Source organism: Medicago sativa, chromosome 7, assembly GCF_051527215.1.
Source record: "Medicago sativa cultivar Bolivia chromosome 7, Bolivia_mono, whole genome shotgun sequence".
In the NCBI taxonomy this organism is placed as follows: domain Eukaryota; kingdom Viridiplantae; phylum Streptophyta; class Magnoliopsida; order Fabales; family Fabaceae; genus Medicago; species Medicago sativa.
The window spans coordinates 89182728-89187818 of NC_140755.1; the positions used below are offsets into that span (position 1 = coordinate 89182728).

General features: G+C 33.6%; 1 long non-coding RNA gene across 1 annotated transcript; it reads left to right on the forward strand.

The window, feature by feature from the left end:
* The first annotated feature begins 1830 nt into the window (after positions 1-1830).
* On the forward strand, positions 1831-3679 carry LOC146909959 (uncharacterized). Its single transcript, XR_015017850.1, has 2 exons — positions 1831-3202; positions 3293-3679. It is a non-coding gene; the product is annotated as an uncharacterized LOC146909959 (long non-coding RNA).
* The last annotated feature ends 1412 nt before the right edge of the window (positions 3680-5091 follow it).

Sequence of the window (5091 nt, forward strand, 5' to 3'; positions counted from 1 at the left end):
ACTCATCATGTTCATATATACCCATTTTGACATACAAATTCAACAACAACAACACAATTATCATTCAATTCATGCATATAATCATATCATCAAAATTTAGCACGAATTTCTACATCTAAAATCAAATTAACCACTTAACCACAATTATGCAAAGAATTAGGGTAGAGATTAAACTACTAGATTATGATTAAAGCCTAACCCCCTTATCTCAATTCTTCACAATCAACACTAAAGCTTCACTTTAGCTCCAATCCTTGAAGCTTGACCTCCCTCTAGCCTTCTCTAGATCTCTTCTTCAAACCCTTTCCTTCTCTCTATCTCTATCTCTATCTCTTCTCAATTGAAAATGAAAATGTTGGTAAAACCCTATTTTCTCTACCAACTAGAGTTTATATAAGTTCAACTAATTGGGCTCAACTCACAAAGTCTTAATGGGTCTAACCCATTTCTATTCTAACCAAAAAATGTTACTACTCACTTAACGGTAAAATGTAATAACAACAGTCAACTACCGATAATTAAATAATTACTAAACTCTCCCTAGTAACTTAGTAAAATAACACTAATCTCACTAAACACTAAAAATAATTCTCAACAAAAGTACAAAATTACCCTTGCTCACAAAAAGACCAAAACACCCCTAAGTCCAAAATGACTAAAATACCCTTCTAATACCGAATTCTACAAATCCCGACCAAAAATACACACAGAGGCAAATAATCACATACGAGCACATATAACACACATAAATAAATAATAAAATAAATCTAGCGAAAAATCGGGCTGTTACATGTTGTATTTATAGGCACTTGGAGACTTCATGCTTCAATTAAAATATCACAAGTGCTGGCTTCCTTTTGTGTTCTCACGTGTGAGCCTGCATTACAACTATTAATGAACCAATCTTATCTCATGTTGGCTTCCAAATTTGTGGTCCCACTTTGTGAATTAAAAATCAGTTAGCGGCTTCTCCTTTTCTTTTATTCTCACGTGTGCACGCCATATGGCTTAACAGCTATTAATGAGCAATGTACTTCCACGTGTTCCTTTAGAAATTGCAAGTTTTATCCTTCATTTTCTTTAGCACCTTTGCAGCCAAAAAAAGCTGGTTTTTGTTTGTGCTTTGCTAGGATTTGACAACTAGTGGTTTTGTAGACAATTTTCTTGCCAAAACCGGGTTCCTGCTTTTATGTTCCTTCTAAAATGGCTTTTGCTCATAATGACACAAATGTACATGCTTCATGTATTTTTCAATTGAATTTGGATTGTTGATTTAAAATGTGTGAACTTGATATTTATCCTGTGGCTAAATATATCACTCAAATACACAAGTTAAATACAAAGATAATCAGAATATAATAAAAATGTAATTTAAATAAATTTATCATCTTTAAAACTTTAATAGGGAATTTGATTTTTATTTCAACAAAGGTATCATGGTTATTCCTTTTTTGTTGACACACTTTTTCCCATACCCTCTTTTGTACCACCTAGGGGTGGACAAGATACCTGTGACCCGTAAATAACCGTAAAAACCGAGTCAAATTGTGGTCAAAGGGTCGGGCCGGGTCGGTCTGCGGGTTGACAGTTGATCATAATCGGTTTATTATGGATTGAAATGGACGGGTTCAAATTTCTATTCTGGACCCAACGGTAACCGAACCCGCTTGTAATACTATATTTAATTTTAAAACGTGATATCAGTATTCATATGTCAAGTCAAAGTAACTGTCACATGCTTTGTTACTTTACTTTTATTGAAAAGTGGAAACCACCTAGCTAGCTGTATTTTGAAAACCAGCAACTTTAACACTTTATCTTGCTCTCTCTCTACTTAAAACCAGCACCATACATTTACGGTAGTATTTTTTCCAACCTTTCTTTGTGGCTTCTACTTCATTTTCATTTAAATTCCCTTCACACCATTAATTGAAAAAAATTCAGAAAATTTCGTCCCTTTCACGTTGTTGGGTCTGCATCTCTTTCTCTTTCTGGGTGAAGGCCAGAGATATGTTCATAAAAAATTTCTTTCTTATGTGTCTGTATATCTCTCTCACCGTTGTTGTTGTCCCACTTCTTCCCTGTATTCATCCATAAATAAATATCTTTATTCTTTTTTTCTCTCTTGCAAACACATGCTATGAATGATCTTAGCAATAATTTTGTGATAACCGACCCGTCAAACCGCTGACCCGTACAAACAGAACATTAAACTTGAGCAGAACTGGGTTATGTTACTTCACCCGCGGGTTGGACTGGGTTGAGCTTTTAGGCCCGAACCCGCCCGGACCAGCCCGTTGTCCAGCCCTAACTCATTATCTACCACCCCGTGTGACATTTACTTTCTTTTTTATTTATTTTATTAATACAGCAAAAACCAATAAAATAAAATTAAATAAAAAATAAAAAGGAAAGAAATTGTTTTTGTTCCCTCATGGCTCACACTATCTCCTCCATCGTCCCAGTTTTTCTCCTCACACCCCACCTTCACTTTTCCTCTCCATCTCCGGCACCAGATCTCATTGGTGTTTGAGCGGGTCAAAACACCCCCAAGGTCGGGGTCAAAAACTCAGATATGTGCCACCATCCCCAACATTGGGTCACGAGTTCCGGCGACGACAATATTTGTATAACCGAACCCAAAAACCAGCGACAGCGACAACGTCTGAAAACAAAACCACCTTGCGTTTTAGTTCATCTTCTTGGTAGATTTACATTTTTTCTTTCAAATTTGCTTTTGCTGTGTGAAAGAGAGAGAGAGAGAGAGAGAGAGAGAGAGAGAGGTATAGAGAGCACGAGAAAGGAAAGTGTGAGAGGGAGATCCGGCGGCGATGAGGTGGAGGAGGGAGGTGGGATGACGACAGATGGTGGCGGTGAGTCGGCCTGACCGGTGGTGGTGAGATTAGTTGGCGGTGGCACTGGTGAGAGGGTAGGAATATTCAATGACAAAGTTGCCCTTCCAATATAATTAATATAACCACTTTATATTTAAGGTGTATTTTGGTTTTTTGTGTTGGTGATCTATATTCAAGGTGTATAATGTCAACGTTTTTTATTTGTTTATTTTTTTAATATTTTTGTTTTTGTCCAGCTGCAGGATGATGTGCTCGTGATAGAATTTTTAGAAGAACAGAAAAAGTATCAAGAAAAAAATGTTAAAAGAATCTTGAAAGACGAACTAGAAAATGGTATAAAATGGAAGGTAATATGCTATATGATTATATGAATGAATTTAGTCTTTTTGGTTATATTAAATGTGTAATTAATAGCATGAATTTTTTTAATTAATAAGTTGGAAGCAATGGAAAGAGATTCCATTCTATCCCAAAAGAAGTATCAGAAAAAGGATAAGCCCTTGGAGTCAATGGTGTCAATTGCTGTAACAAAGAAAAAGTCAAGAGCGGCAAATGAAAATCTTTCTGCAATGCAATTGTTGAAAGATAACTATCCTGAAGAAGAATCTGATGATGAATAAAAGATTAGTGTGATAGTATGAAATTGTGTTTTGAAATTTCAGTTTTGTTTTTGGATTTTGAGTTTTTTTTTGAATTGTTAGAAAAGATAAACATGTTGCTTATGTTTTAGCATGAACTCTAGTATAAAATGGGTAGCTTCTAACTATTTAATACCCTCTTGTTATTACAATGTCTTCATTACCAATCAAAGTGCTTGTTTTCTTTTTTCAGTGTAAAGAGCTAATCTTCTATCTGTAGCACGATCATATAAGCCTACCAGTTCCACGTTAAATGATGTGAGTTCTGCATGTTGTTTTGGTTACAATGTATATTTGGATTTTATAAAATGGGTGCTTGCGCTATCTATAAGTTGCAAATAAGTTGGTTATCCAAATAGGGTCATTGTCTCACGTAGACCAATATAATTGAAATTTAAAGATTATTTTATTAACGTTAGTGTTTTACATGTGTGGTGAAATCAACAAACCAGTTCTTACTATTTGTATAGAAGAATGCGAAAGTATTATTTTTGATTAATCAAACTTTGGCAGTACTATACATAAACATGAGGATGGTTTCACACATATTATGCGACATACATATCGACGAAAATCAACAAAGCAATATGTGTTTAGGCCGTATTGGATTTGAATGGTCAAACTGACATTTCCCCTTTTGGTGGAATTCACGGGGAGATGGTGATATCATAGGGTGATAGTTGAAAACGTTTACACTTCGTTATTTGTCCATGGAATACCAATTCACAACATACATAGTTTTCCTTATTTTATATATTTTTGTGAGAGCCATTCGTAACAATAAACATTTTTTTAAGCTAGATTTTAAACAAGAAAGTTTGATTTTAAAATCATTGAATACCAAAAAAATTTGGATGCACGATACCATCAAATTAAGAGTTTAATTTTGAAGTACTTAGTGCTAATTTTTGTACCAAGTAATTATAAATATTGATTTGTTTATGATGTCATTTTGTTGTATTACTTTCTTAAATATGTTAACAAACATTTACATATAAGGAGACATTTAGATAATAGCTTTTTTTACGGAATTTAGATGATAGCTTCGTTTTCATTCTATCAAGAGTTTGAATCCAACGGTAAAAACACAACAGAGTTAAATCTTTTGATAAAGAATTTTGTCTGTATCAAACTCAAACAAATTTATACAATTGCATGTAGATGATAATCGATTTACAACAAAAAAATTTCCATTCGAGCAAAGAAAAGCAAGTTAATTAATGTTTTAAAATTGTAGTTAATAATATTTAAAATTTTAGTTAATTGTATTCAATATACGGTGGTAGTAAATTATTGAACTAACTTCGTCAATCCATAAATAGTTCAGTTGGTAGGACAATTCATTATTATATGCAGGGGCTGAGATTCGAACCCCGGACACCCCACTCATTCACCTTATAAGGTGAATTCTAGCCACTAGGCTACCTGACAAAAAAAAAATTTTTAAAAAAAGGCCACCTGACCAAAAATAAATAAATAAATATAAACACACATTTGACAAAAAAAAAATTTCTCCCTAAACATAATCTCTCAAATAAACTTCTTTTGGTGGTGATTTTCAAATAAACATGGATATAATTTCTTTTATATTTTAAATA